Source organism: Cebus imitator, unplaced genomic scaffold (genome assembly GCF_001604975.1).
Source record: "Cebus imitator isolate Cc_AM_T3 unplaced genomic scaffold, Cebus_imitator-1.0 Scaffold42, whole genome shotgun sequence".
NCBI classification, from domain to species: Eukaryota; Metazoa; Chordata; class Mammalia; order Primates; family Cebidae; genus Cebus; species Cebus imitator.
The window spans coordinates 5,404,703-5,420,390 of record NW_016107357.1 but is presented as its reverse complement, the minus strand read 5'-3'; positions in this window follow the sequence as shown (position 1 = coordinate 5,420,390).

Here is a 15,688-nt window from a genome sequence, read left to right as displayed (position 1 = left end):
ACTGGGGCAGGATTGCCAGCTACTCTGGAACTGGAACTCCATTTTTGTTGGGGGCTTCCAAAACATGGTATCAAGCAAAGCTGCATAAAAGATAATTTTGTCTCACTACTACAGGGGAGTTCTGAAAACAGTGGCAGTCATATTTCAGAGTGATCCCCGTAGTGTAAGGGAGCAGAAGCATTTATACTGCTACACCACGATGTTGGCTTAGGGTTGTCCTTGTGGGAACATAAATTTTTAGGCACTTGTGGCTCTCTGCACCTAGGCAAAACAGGTAACAGTAGCCTGAGGGCAAGTTCTCTGAAAAAGAGGTTTTAATGCTGGCTGTTGGGAGTGGGAAAATACCAGGAGCTCGTATGCATGAAAGTCAGATGTGTCTGAGGACTCATGAGTGGAGCAGCAACAAGGCCTGCTTTTCTGGCCCAGAGATGCTCTCCTAATTCATTCATCATGGATTTATTCACTTATCTGGGTTTGAATTCTATTGACACCACTTACTGCCTGACTTGGACAAGGTATCAAACTCCTCTGCAACTCAGTTTCTCCATCTATAAAATGGGTATGATAAAGCACCTCTATAATTGTGAGAGATGGAAAAGTTCTTCAAAGTTTATATCTTAGACTACATAATGAGGAGTTACAATCTCTTGCACTATGGCTATTATCTGCTGTTAGCATAAACGTATGCCCAGGTATATATATTCTCAAAATCAGCTACGTCTCAAATCAGCTACCTTGACTCACTCTGGCATGTCTGAACAGAACTGGGCAAGCTCCAAACCCTGGTGCGTGCCATTCCTTATTTGGAAACCCCCCTGACCTTCTCCTGACTAGCTTCCTCTTTTTCCTTGTCTTCTTCCTTGTCTTCTTTCCCACTTATCTATTCAGGAAATTTCCAAGTTTTTAGCCAATCAGGTCAAGCATAGAATGTGAGGTCCCTTTCTGGCCAATGGAAACTGGACACAGCAGTAGGGCGATTACATCAGGTTATGAAAGTTATAAATGTCCCCATCTCCTTTGTTCAGGTGTGCTCTCATGGCAAGACTGCTGGTGAGTTGCACCCTTCCTGCAGGAAGTAAACCAGCCTTACTGAGTGACCCATTGTCTCTGTGTGGATTTTTCCCTACGTTATATATAAACCCATTTTCAACCATAGATATGTTGTTATGAGGATTAAATGAGGTAATACATATAAATAACTCAGAATACTGTGCTTGACCCAAAAATGACACTCAGTGAATGGTAGTTTCTTATTATGACTGACAAAAAGAAGAAGCAAATGAAGACGAGAAATAAGCTTGCTAACAGTCCTTGGTACAGAGATGGTCTCTGTGGCTATGATCTTTTCTTTCTGCCAAAACTGGGAAGCAGAGGCAGAGAGGATAGCTGCAGCATGAAAGGACAAACTGGAGATTTTCCTCTGATGAAGAGTGTGTCCCTAAGAGCAAGTATTTTTCCTCATAAGAAGAGATAAGGATAAAGGAACTTTGATCCCAGGAAAAATAAATAAGTTGTACATAAATTCAGGATATTAATTATTGAAGCAAATTGGTGAAAGAAGAATCTAAGAGGTCCTTGAAATGAGGAAGGAAATTAAATATCAAAACCAGTAATAATTTTTAAAAGTACAAAATTAAACTTACTATAAAACATATTTTCTCCATACATTATCAATAATTATTTTAGCCCTTTTCATTTAGGAGTTGCATGGTTTGTATGGATAAAGATTATTTTAAAAGCCCTGATTTCTTCCCTGCATCTGAACCCAACATTACCTTATAGTTGATACCGTATGATCTAGGCCTTTTGCCAAAACTTTGTAGCAAGTGTTGGGAGAGGCAGTCCTTTATGAGCTCTGAGTGTCTCTGCACATTCTTGCTGGATTTTTCAAGAATGCAGGCCTTGACTACTCTTGCCTGGGTCATTGCTCAGGGTCACGTTTGCAGTGAGCAAGCTTGAGGAATGAGGTAATGACTCTTTGGAACAAAAGCAGGCTTGCAATAGAGGAGGTAGATTCTCCAAACTCAGAGCTCCTCAACTGTGATGCAAACCCATTATGCGTGCAGCATTCACGAGGGCTGCTTCAAGTTGCCCCTGTAGGAATTAGAGGAGGGGGAGAAAATGGGAGCTGACATAAGCATAAACTCATGCTGTGAGTCATAAGGTCATTTTGTCAGATTTAGAAATCTCACGTCTTCTGCCAGCATCCAAGAAACGGTAACAGGTTAACTTGTTAGGATGTAAGTGGCATCAAAATGCCAGATCCTGAGAGCAACACTCTAGCTGTAGGCAATATATATGAAACTGTCCCCATCGCATTAATAAGAATTATATGCCAGGCTTTAGACAAAAGTACAGATACATGTTTATCAGATTACCCTTTGAATAACTTCCGTGTACCTGCTTATGGGCCAGGTAGGCCAGAACATAGACTCTAACTTCCTCATGTTTTCCTATAAATAGCATCTTTAACATCAAGAGCACAAGACTTCCCGTTTGAGATGTTTTTCAAAACAGCTAATGCTAACTAGTCTTGGTTCCCATCAAGAAACCAAATCAACATGAGTATGCCATTTCTTCACCTCTCTGTCCCATAACTTCACCCTTCATTCTTCAACCAGTCAACACCTTGGCCTACTACCTGTCCAAATTGCTTAAAACACCTAGACTGAAGCTCTTCAGGGAGGTGGATTTGAGGTTTCCTCCCATCTCTTCGTTTGTCAGCCTTATGATTAAAACTTTCTCTGCTGTAACCTATGTCTCGCTGTATTGACCTCCTGCACATTAGGCCCTGAGCCTGGCATGATTACATATCTCTTCAGAATAAAAGGAAGGGCATTTCAAGGAGAAGCATGGTTGCGTGTGCTAAATCTTGAAGGGAATCCATAATGTTGAGGTTTAACATGTGTCCGTATGTGGGCAGCCAAATTCCCAGGGCTCTGAATGCAATCTTGAGGAAAGTGTCAAAAGTTTGTGGTGGGATGTCCCAAGGTGGCAGGATGACTATCTTGAAGGAAAAGAAGGCAGTTGATCTAGGACGGGGAGAGGCAGAGATGAACAACAGTGTTTGCAAGATAGGTTCCCTTTCTGTGGAGATTTGAGACTGAGAGGCAGATGAGATCAGAGTCCTAAGGCATTTATAAAGATCCAGAGGGGCTCAGGTAAAGGGAACAGGGACTAGCATGGTAAGTAGCAGTGCCAGGACTTAGAATAATCACCAGCAAGTGGAATGAATTCTAAAAGGTCACAATAGAAGTTGTGTGCTAGCCTGCAAAACATGACAAATCTCCATATTTTAACATCTCTGAAATATAGGGACATTCTTATAATCAATAGTGTGAAATATTTGGAGGAATATGCCAATGCTATTATTGGTCCCATCTCTATTATTCAAGCCTTGATATTTGTTCCTGCATAATTGCCTGGCGGAATCTGACATGCAAAGTTTAGATAATGGCAACTGCTGATATCTATATTTGGGAACAAATGCAATATGGGTAATTTGGCTTGCTGCTTTTCTCTTGAGGGAAGGATGAGTCACAGACTGGTCTTGTAGTTGTGCCACTGAGTCCAAGTGGTGGGGATAGGTTGCAGGCTGGAGTGCTGGCTGAGACTGCCTTGGCTATAGCCCTTAGACCCTGGTGGCATGGGCTATAGTCATGATAGACCAAGGACCTAGGCAGGTGCTTGTCCACTTAAGTGGTCAGAGAATTTAATGGGTCTTTGCGGTGATTATCTCACAAAATCTGAGCTGGTGAGTTTGGTGCCCGGAAGATCAATTTACAGACCTGAAGCTCCAGACGCCTTGTGGGGCTCAGGGCAAGGGATTTTGTCTCCAGGAAAGAAGATTTCCAAGGGTAAATCCGAGCTCTGGTTCTAGAAACTTGAAGGTAAAAGGCTAGTTCTGGGGCACACTGGGTGGGGCATCTCAGGATTTAAAACTAGAATTGAGGAGGCTGTTGTGAGAAGGATGGTGCCCAGGGGAGGCTGGGCATGGAGGTGGGTCACAAACCCAGAAAATGAAGTGTTTTGTTTTTAAACATAAATCCTTGCCATTTGAAAGAGAAAAGTAGAGATTCCCGTCAATTCCACTGAATCCTGTGTTGTCAATGAAACATCTTCTAAGATCTTCAGTTGGGAAAAAAATAAGAGAACTTCTCTTGCTTAATCTTCTGACCGTAATGTGGATATTGGGGCCTGTCTTCTAGCAAACCTCAGGGTGTGTCCTGACTTCACATCTGCAAACCACTCTTTATAACCCACCTCGTCATGTGAGACTAGACAAGAACGTAGCTTCACTCACAGATGTTCTGGGACGGACTGCTCTCTTCCCGCCTGTGTTTTCCTCTCCAGCTCCATCCTCCTGTGTCCCTGGCTCATGACTTCCTGAGTTTGTCTTTAGTCTTAACAGTGGATTTTGCTTCACTACTACTGACCACTAGCATTTTATCTGGATGTGGTTTGCATTACCTCACTGTTTTTTTTCCACTTCCTTCCTTTTAGTACATTAATCTCCTACTCAGACCAAAGCCCAACATTGACCTGCTTGGCCATGGGCCTACCTGGCCTGGCTCTACCTTCGTGGGAGGGGAAATTATACTAATGGATACAAGATATCAAAATCATCTTGGGTTTAGCTAGTTAAAAAGATAGATGTCTTGATATTTCATCAGCCCTGAGTGTTCTTTTAAAAAAAATTATGGGAAAAAGAAAATAAAACATTTTGGGAGCTTTTATCATTTTGAAAATCATTCTGCAGTAGAGTTGATAAAAATACCAGCAATGCAAACATCTGGGTGAAAGAGCAGCAAATCAGGTCATAATTCTTTTTTGTATGAAAATATTTATATTCTCCCAGGCCTTGTATCGTCAGTTCGTGTCTGATGTAGAGTCAAAGGAATGTTTCACAACATTTAATAATGAGTATGAGGAACGAACCTCAAGTGTGACGCCATCTGCAAAGCAGTATGCATTTCAAGTTTATTGATAGAACTTCCTGGAGGGCAACTGGAAAAAGAAGCTTAATTCCTAATGAGAAGATACCTCACATTTTCCTTTCTCTATGAAAAGAACCACTTATAGTTTTTTTCCATTTTGAACACTAACAATTTTAACACTCAAAATTCAGTTTTATTTAGTTAAGTCCTAAAGGAATTGGAGGCATTTTTTTCTAGAAATCTCCACTATGATGGGGAATGAGATCTGGTCCAGTACGGAAAGCATTCACATCATAGGAATTAGGGGACACACATTTATTTACATACTTATTTCCAGCTTTAGAAGGTCTAAATTTTTCACAGGAAGAAGTCTTTCCTAAATCATTTGTATAGGCCTGGAACAGGGGAGGAGGAAGAGCTTTCTCTGTAGAAGTTTTCAAACACTTTACACAGTGTTAAATGTTGTATGTCAGACTACTATACCATCACCTATAGGGCAATTTAATACCTTAGAACAATGCTCTGATGTTATTTGCTATGATGTGTTTTCATTTTACTGCTGGCTTATACATTTTGAGGGGCAACTGTTTCCTAGATTTGCATGATGCTTTAGATCTGATGAAGCTGTGAAATCATCTCCCAAGTCTGCTTCTCCCCAGCAGTGCAGAGCCTGCCAAGGTGTTACTACTCAGCAAGCCCCTTTGGATTAAATGAGTCCCATCTGATTCAGGGATGCGTGCTAAATGCTTGTTAATAGCAGATCACAAGGAGAGGGCACAATTCCAGCTCAGTGGCAGCAGCTGAGGAGATGTCCTGCCACGGGTGGTGGTGACAAAGGAGCAGATGGCATGAAATGAAAAGAGAACAAGATGTGTACCCAGTGCAGTGTAAATTAGTTACAATTTCTGCATAATGCTCCATTAGGTTACTATGTGCAGTGTTGTGTGTGCATAGCCCACAGCGTTCAGGCTGTGTTCATATTCTTATGGTTTAATATCCAATATTAAGTCTCCCTGGAAAGTGGAAGCTTAGGTTTACCTATTCCAAGCTGCAATTAACAGTTTTTCAGAGTTCAGTACTATTTTTTGGGGAAGGAAATTTGTTATTGAGGAATTGAGTCCTGGATGGAACAGGGCTAGGAGGTTCTCTTGGGTCTCATATTCTATTGTGCTATTTGTTGTGGAGAGCTCAGTTACATATTCAAATCTGAGTGCCTCCAGACAGCTTTCTCAACCAAGCACTGGTGGAGAAGAGAAGAACCCCCTTTATGCAAAGCAGAATTGACAAATTAAATATATTGGTGAAGAATGCAGGTGATAGTATGCATCCCTTTGTGTCCTAGAGAGAGTCCTGTCAAGTGTAGATGGTTACTATTTGGAATAATTTATCAATTAGTCAGTGTTACTTAACAAAATACTGGGGTCTGTTTCTATGAAACAAGCTCTACACATCTGTCTACTTATTCTTGAAATGGGAATTGACTGTAACAGGGAAGACATAATGTAAAGTCTGACCACATAAAATAACCCTATTTTCTGCAGTGATTTCCCCAAGGAGTGTGAATGTGCTGTGATTCCTTCCTTGTTGGTAGATGAATTAAAAAATGTTCCACCTCTCTTTAATTCAGCTCTATTAATTATGACTAATAGCCCCTGGCCTCATTACAGTTGCATTAAACGTGATGCTCTTCTGCATGGCTTTCTGCACAGGAAGGAATATACTTCCCTGTTTTCTCTCATCTTGACATACCCTGTCCTGGAGAATTTGTAAAATCATATAAGGGGTTATAGAATAGCATCAGCTCAGGGCCTAATAAAGAGATTTCTCCCACAGATGTGAGTAATCAGGAATGCCTCACTAACTGCGGAGTGTGGGGTTAAAAGTGCTATGATGGTCTTACTAGAAGAGATGAGGCATGGGCAGGGGGATTTGCTTGGGAATGAGTCTACTGGCAGTTTCTTATAATTCTCATCTCTGATTAAAATCCTTAATTGATTCAAGAGCACAGGTGCTAAAAACCCTGATTCATTTTTAATTCTGATGAAAGGTGCATGTTCTCTTGAGCTGTGTGCATGTGGAGAAAGGAGTGCACAGTCATTGCTAATTGACTGCAGGTGGTGTGAGGTGGAAGAACGGCAGACCAGGAATGACACCTACCTGGGTCAGTCCTTGTTTCACCATTGTGTCAGGAACACATCTTTACCTTAGTTTCTACTTCTGTAATGTGGGGGTAATAATATCTATCTCAAAGGTCTGTTGGGGCATCAGATGAGGGCCAGGAACACTGAGGGAGCTTATTAAGCCTTCCTTTTAAAAAAGTCTCATCTTGATTCTGCTTACCTCCTTGCAAATTCTAAATATATAGTTTTAATCCGATTCAATGCCTTCATATACTACAAGCATAGGCCAAACACAGGGATTTACTTAAAATTTTCCTTTATAAATTGGCAGATTATCAAAATCAAGTTTTACCCCAAAAGGGGATTGAGCCCAAACTCATTTAGAAATTCTTCTTGTTCCATGTATCCTGTCTATATCCTTCCCTGCTCTTCCTACCCTTTCCCACTTCAGTTGGTCAAGAGAACACTTAGCAAGGGTCTGAGGGAAAGAATCAGTAGGGAATAGGGGAGAGAGGTGGAAACAGCTCTGCTGCAGAGCTGTGTTATTCTCTTGGGTCGTGTGATGGTGAAGCTTATGTGTTGACTTGGCTGGGCCGTGGAGTGCTCAGGTATTTGGTCAAAAATTCTGAGTGTGTTGTGAGGGTGCTTCTGGGTGAGATTAGCCTTTGAATCAGTAGGCTCAGCAAAGCAGATTGCCTTCCCAATGTGGGTGGGCCTCATCCAATCCATGGAAGACCTGAATAGAACAAAAAGGCTGAGTAAGAGAGAATTCTTTCTCTCTGCCTGACTGTTTTCGAGCTGGAACATTGCTCCTTTCCTGCTTTTGGATTCAGACTCAGATGAGGACTTAAAACTACTGGCTTTCCTAGTTGTCAGGCCTTCTAACTTGGGCTGGAAATACCATTGAACCTCTTGGGTCTCCACCTTGTTAGCTGTAGATCTTGGGATTTCTCAGTCTACATAGTCATGTGAGTCAGTTCCTTATACTCTTTCCATCTATATGTTTATATATAGATATGATACTTACCTATTTATAGACATATTTGGATTATATATGATGTGTATGTCTATAGACATGTCTGTATTAATCTGGAATTTTTAGAGAAATGGAACTAAAAGATATATCTGTATCTTCATCTATCTATATAAACTCTATTGGTTCTGCTTTTCTGGAGAATCCAGGCTAATACAGATTTTGATACAAAGAAGTGGGGTGCTGGTATAACAAATACCTAAACATGTGGAAGTGGCTTTGGAACTAGGTAATAGGTAGAGGCTGGAAGAGTTTTGAGTTGTATGCTAGAAAAATAGATGTTAAAGTTGATTCTGGTTAGGGCTTACATGGAAATTGGAAACATGATATTGAAAACTAGAAGAAAGGTGATCTTTTGTATAAGTGGAAAGAATTTGGCTGAACTGTGTTCTAGTGTTTGGTGGAAGGTAGAATTTTTGAGCAATGGGCTGAAAAGATTTCTAAGCAAAGTGGTTGAAGAAGTGGTCTGATTTCTCCTAAATGCATATAGGAAAATACAAAAGGAGAGAGATGAAATGAAGAAGAAATTCTTAAGCAAAAAGGAAGCAGAATTTAAATATTTTTGAAAATTCTCAGCTTATGCACATTGCAACAAATGGAAAAGCTTGTTTTGAAGAGAACACTAAGGGTGTGGCTGAACAATCATTTGATGAAACATCACGGGTATGACCTATTGACTTAAGCATTTTAACAGAATCCAGGGATAGAGATGAGATTATACCAACAAGGACCCTGCCAGTTTGAACTAAAGAGAACAGAAAAAAATAAGACTAAATTAGGGAAGACTGTTGTACTTCTTAGATTTAACAGTAACAGACCGTAGAGCCACTTAGCTGTGAACATGCACTAGTCTTCAAGAAAACATGCATTATTCTTTAAGAAGGGAATTCAGAGATGATCAGGGGTACCGCTTGGTTTGAACAGGCTAGATGGCCTCTGACCAACATTGTGGGAATGGCATCACTCTGCAAAATCTTGTGAGTGGGACCACATGCAGCCTTGAGGGTGTAACGCCGCACCTAACAGAGCTTCAGAAGTAGGATTGTCACCCTAGTGGTCCAGAAGGCAGAGCCTAAAACCAAAGAGGATTAATCTGGAGCTTACGATCTAGTGGAATTTGCTTTGCTAGGTTTTGGACTTCCTTGCGACCAGTACTCCTTCCTTCTTTCTTATTTCTCCCTTTTGGAATGGGAATGTCCATCCCATGCCTGTCCCACTATTATAATTTGGAAACATGTAACTTGTCTGATTTCAAAGTTTTGCAGAAGGGGAGAAATTTTGTCTCAGAATGAATCAGAGCCCCTTATGTGTCTCACCCATATTTTATTTTACTGATAGTTACATGAGTCTTTGGACTTTAGTCTTTAGAGTTCATGCTAGAATGAATTAAGATTTGGGGGACTGTTGGGATGGAAGGAGTATATTTTACTTGTGAGAAGGATATAAATTTAAGGGGGCCAAAGTGGAATGACTGAATTGCGTCCTCCCCAAAATTCATATGTTGAAGCACTAACCTCCATGTGATGGCATTTAGCATTGGGGCCTTTGGGATTACCTCAAGTTTAGATGACATCATAAGGCGGGACCTCATGATGGGGTTGCTGGATTTATAAGGAGGAAGAGAGGAAGATTGCTGTCTCTCTGCCATGTGAGGACAGTGAGATGGAGGCCATCTGCAAACCAGTAACAGTACCTTGTGGGGTGCTCCTGTAGACCCAACTACTTGGGAGGCTGAGACAGGAGAATTGCTTGAACCTGGGAGGTGGAGGTTGCAGTTAGCCGAGATCATGCTACTGCCCTCCAGCTTGGGCGACAGAGCGAGACTCCATCTCAAAAAAAAAATAATAATAATAATAAAAGAGAGCCTTTATCAGAACCCAGCCATGCTGGCATCCTCTGATTTTGGATTTCCAGGCTGTGAGAGATAGATTTCTGTTGTTTAAGCCACCCAATGAATGGTATATTGTTATGGAAGACTGCTTTGACTGATACAGGTCTGTGGTTTTATTTCCTCTACCAGGCCATCTCTTTAATGTGATGTTTGGCCATGGTGTATGTGTGTGTGAATGGGCATGTAGCCAATGCTAATCACTGTGCAGTCCAGTAATTTCCAGCAATTCTCAGCAAATGAGTACATTAGACATGCACTGACCATCACCTTGGGCCTGTCATATCTATTACATCAACCACTGTTTAAGAGCATCCAATTCCCTAAATCATTAGGGGCTGAGAATCTCCTTGTCAGGTAGTTTGGAATTATGGAATAAAAGCAAAATATCTTATGAAACTGCAGTTCCAGAAATGGAGGAATGGGCTAGAAACTATAAGAAAAGGAATAACTAAAAGGTACTGACCACGGAAAGGAGCGGAACTCCCTTTCTCCTCCCCTTCTCCTTCTCCATCACTGTCATCACGAACAAAAAGTGTGTACGAGCTCCATTTCTCCCTTTCCTCCACTTCTCCCTCCACATTGCTCCTTGTTCTGGAGTCCAGAAGTCGGGCTGCTTCTCTGCAGCGGCACTTTCTTCACGGCTCTGCATGGTCTCTGACGGTCTGTTCATGGGCCTTGTTAGCGGTTGAGCTGTATACCCCCAGAATTCATATGTTATAGTTCTAACCTTCAGTAACTCAGAATGTGCCCTTATTTAAAAATAGGGTCATTTTGGATGTAATTAGTTAAGTTAGGATGAGGTCATGCTGGGGTAGGGTGGGCCCCTGACTTAAAGTGACCAAGACTTAAGATCATACCGTGAGAATAATAATAGCACCTGCCTCCTAGAGCATTTGGAAAGATGCAGAGTTTGGTGTTTATTTATGCCAGTTATTATTCTGTCATGCTGGGCCATTCAAAACCGTGTTGCTCCACCTCTGGGTAAGACTTGGTTAATTTCTCTCGCAGAGGATTTCAACATCCGCAGGTTTAGAAAAGTAAAACCTCATCTAATTCATCACCTGGCCAGATCCTCCAAATAGCAATTGTGGTGTATTAGTCTGTTTTCAGGCTGCTGATAAAGGCATTGCCAAGACTGGACAATTTACAAAAAAAGAGACAATGGACTATTAGAAAAGAAAAACTAAAAGATACCACAGAAAGGAGTGGAACTCACTTTCTCCCCTCCTTCTCCTTCTCTATCACTGTCACCATGAAAAAAAAATGTACAGGAGCTCCATTTCTCCCTTTCCTCAACTTCTCTCTTTTCTTTTCTCCCTCCACATTGGTCCTTGCTCTGGAGTCCAGCAGTCGGGCTGCCTCTCTGCAGGGGCAGTTTCTTCACGGCTCTGCATGGTCTCTGACGGTCTATTCATGGGCCTTGTTATGGGTTGAGTTGAGGCCTCCCCAGCTCCTTATGGCTAGAGAGGCCTTGCAATCATGGTGGAAGGCAAGAAGGAGCAAATCACAGCTTATGTGGATGGTGACAGACAAAGAAAGAGCGCTTGTGCAGGGAACTCCTCTTTATAAACCATCAGATCTCATAAGACTTATTCACTATCACAGAATAGCACATCCTGCCCCATGAATCAATTATGTCCCACTGAGTTCCTCCCATAACACGTGGGAATTCAAGATGAGATGTGGGTGGGGACACAGCCAAACCGTTATCATGCGGCATGCTAATAAATCCTTTCTATGAGCTCACGGTTATTAAATGAACAAATCCATGGATTAAGAACAGAAGTGTTAATGAATTTTAAAAGTCTGCTAATTTATTGAACATTAACAAGTCCATGGATTTTCTTGAACATACGCTTACCTTGCCTTCTGATTACAGACAGCTGACACCATAGCATGTTGTTACAAAAGCAAGATTGTGGAAGAGATTATAGGTGCTGGAGTTGACTGGTGATAATTTAGTTAGGGGCTCTTAATAGGACTTAAAATATCCACCTGCCATTTTATGTACATTATAATATGCTGGAGTATATTCAAAGAAGCTTTAAATTGATGGCTATTTTTCTGAAAGGTGCAGCAATTGCAACTTATTTTCTTCCTTCTTAGCAAGATTCTGATATCCAGGTCTGCAGATGCTGCAGGATTTTGCTTAACACATTAAGTATTGATTCTTCTGCGCATAGTTGGGGATAAGCGGGCAGTTTGTGGAAGAACTCACTTTGGAAGAGAAACAGGCCTTTGTGGCAGCAAAGGGAATATTAGGACAGTAGGTATATGTGCACACATGTGTGTACATTCATGTGTTGTGGTGAGTATATGTGTTGTTTCCACATTAGGAAAATGACAGTAAAGTTACACTCTGGGTATAGGCAACCTTTTGAGGAAGGTAACTATGCTCCAGCCTCAGGACTGAGCCTTTTGTGGAGCCAGTAAAGCCTGTCCTTGGGCTTTGTCGCTCTTTTATATTCTTTATGCCTGTATTCTGTGAAGATACTTTATTATCCTTTCTTCTCTCTCCCTCCAACCTTTTCTTCTGTACCCCAACTGTATTGGAGAGCCAAAGGACCTTAGGTTTAGCTTTCTCTCTTCTCCAAAATTTGCTCACTCTGAGTGTGAATTTTGAGCCAGCCAATGTGCTTCCTTTCCCAGGAGTAATGGTTGTTGAAACATTGTCTCTGATGGTCTACTCATGGCTCCTGTTATGGGTTGAATTGTGTCATCTCAAAATTTATGTTGTAGTCCTAACCTGTAATAACTTAGAATGTGACCTTATTTGGAAACAAAGCCATTGCAGATATAATTAGTTAGAATAAGGTCATACTGGGGTAGAGTGGATTCCTAATCCAGTATGACTTTTGCTCTTATGAAAGGGAAAATTTTAGAAGAACAACATTATGTTAATATCAAGGTAGAGATCAGCGTGATGCGACTAAAATCCAAGGAATGGCAAAGATTGCAGGCAGACCACCAGAAGCTGGCAGAGAGGCATGGAACAGACTCTGCCTCATAACCTTAGACAAAACCCGTCCTGCTAACACCTTGATCTTAGAGTTTTAGCCTCTAGAACTGTGAGACAATTAAGCTCTGCTGTTCTAGGCTGCCCAGTTTGTGGTGCTTTACTATGGTAGCTCTATTAAATAAATACAAGTGCTATTTTCTCTTAAAACCATCTCAGGCAGCAGTGAGGTAGTGGGAGAGTTATCCAGAGAGGAGGGGCAGAGTCTGCATTTGAGAGCAGGCTAGGTAGGCTTAGCATCTGCCTTGACGCAATTTGGAGGCAGGATCCAGCCTGGAGTTTGCTATAGTTCAGCTCCATCTTGGCTAACACCATTTTGCTCTTTTCTTTAAACCAACTGGAAATTCTTCACCTGTCTTTGCCTGTCCCTGAGTGACAGGATGTCCAACATCCAGAGGATCATCAAATAGTCATTGCTTTTAGCACTATGCAATGTTATTTCCTGCATGACCTCTTGAAAGGGCACAGATGGGAGGGTGTCTTGTGGATTCCTGGTCTGCAACAGGCAATTTATATTCACAACGTGTTTTTTAAAAGGACATACTTTGTGGGTCCCACTGCAAAGTAAAAATGTGGGGCTGGATGGGATGACAAAGTCAATCTCCACTTCCTACATGCTGGCTGTTCTATTCTATCCCATGCCTGGATGTGCTTGGTACCTAGACTGAGGCAGATGACACATCCTCCAGCACTGGTCACCCACCAAACATGCAGGAGGTGCTGTCAGCCTGATGCAGGATGGATGCTGTCTTGTCCTGTCCCAAGCTGCCACAGGGTGAGCATCTAACCCTGATCCTCTCATTCCTTGGGTAAAGAATGACAGTAGAATGCAGGCCTCTTCCTGTCAATGCAACTTGGTCTCCACCCCAGGTAGACAGTGGTAGTAGTTGTTGGACAGGGCCAGCAATAAGGAGGTCAGACTGGGCCAGGACACTACAGGTTGGGGAGTGGACTGCTGAGAGCCTGTCCCAGAAAGCAAGCAGGTAGGGAGGTGGTGGGACGTAGGAGAGTATGTGAGTCAAAGTTCCAAGCATGCAGCTCCATGGCCTCATCAGACTTCATTTATTAACCACAAATTCAAAGACAAAATTATTAAGAATTTCAAGATGGTAACTGCAGTGCATTGAATGTCAACAGCATGACCCTTCTGAGGGTAGGGCCCTGTGTGGCTGACCCCATGTGACAGGTCATTGGCCCATGAAACTGGTCCTATTATAGAGGCAACAGTGTAGAATTACTTAGAAACAAAAGTAAACATTATGACGCCAAGCGTATCGTCATAGGGGCCATAGCTTGAGGATAAATTCTGTGGACGGAAAGAACAACGAGGGTATTCATGGGTGAGCCCTGTCCTTGAAGGTTGGTATCAAGCCTAGATTCATAGAAGCTTTGTCTTGGAGGACTAGGAAGATCATCATACAGTTCCCTCCTTGAACATGTGAAAAGATGAAAACTTGCAAAGAGGCTCAAGGTCACACAGCTAGTTATAGTTAGGTCTAGGGTAAGAAACAATGTTATTTTGCTCTAAAATTGATGTAAGAAGGGCCTAGGAAAACTTTAAAGGATGATGAATATGTTTGTTATCTTGATTATAGAGATTGTTCATGGGTGTTTACATTTATTAAAACTTATCAAATTGTATAATTAAAATATTTGCAGTTTATTCTTTGCCAATTATACCTCAGTGGAGCTGCTTGAATGTATTGAAGAATCAAATAAAAAACTTGATTTAAGAATAAGACAGTAAGGCTGGGAAAGTTCTTTTCCTGACTTTTAACAGGCAGTTATGCTTCAGAATACTTTGGTCTATGATCTTTCTTCAGAGAATATATGACAAAAATGAGTCATCAGGGAGGCAGGCTAGAGCACTCTAAAGAAAAACAATAGATGCTATGAAGATGAAAAAGAAAATGTTTAGATTTCCAGCGTTAGGATGAAGTTCAAGACCCTTTTATGCTTCTTCATGGATTGTGAACCCTGGGACTGGCTAGGGAGATCCCTGGGCTCTTTGCCCCTCAGTCAGTTTTCTCACCGGGAGGCAGCAAGGGCTTTTCTCTCTGAATTCCTCTCATTCATGCTAGGAGTGTTTTCTTTGCTTGAACTGGGATGGGCAGCTCACCAGGAGGTGACCACTTAAGGAAGAGGAAGGCACTTGCAGTTCTTCAGAGACAGCTTGTGACAGTTGGAACAGAAGGCTGGACTGCAGTCCTCCGCATGCTGAGTTTGCATTTAAAGGAGGGAGGGAGCTCTCTTAATTTGTGATGAGTTTTCCTGGTTGCCTTGAAATTGAACTGAGCGCTCCCCAGTGTCGTCATTTTTGTTTCGCGGGGTGAACTGCTCTTAGGGAGCCCTGCTCTGAGATGGGGGATGTGTGAGCCCCGAGTGTTCTCTGTGGGACTCAGTTCCTGCTGCCTCCCCTTCAGACCCACTTGGCTGGCAGGTGGACCACTGGGAAAGCACCCCTTCTTCTTGCTGGGAAGGGTGGAGTGGGGGTGGGGAGAAGACAACCAGAGGAGGACCCAGAGCAGTGAGGGCTGTCATTGCTGCTTAGGGTCTGGGTGACCTGGGTACGTTCTGAGGATGCAGGAAAGCCCATGGAAGGAGCAGGCCATGCAGAAACTGTCTGAATGTTTTATGCCTCCTGTGATTAGGTCAGGCTTTTATATCTTAGTTTTTTTTTTTTTTTTTTTT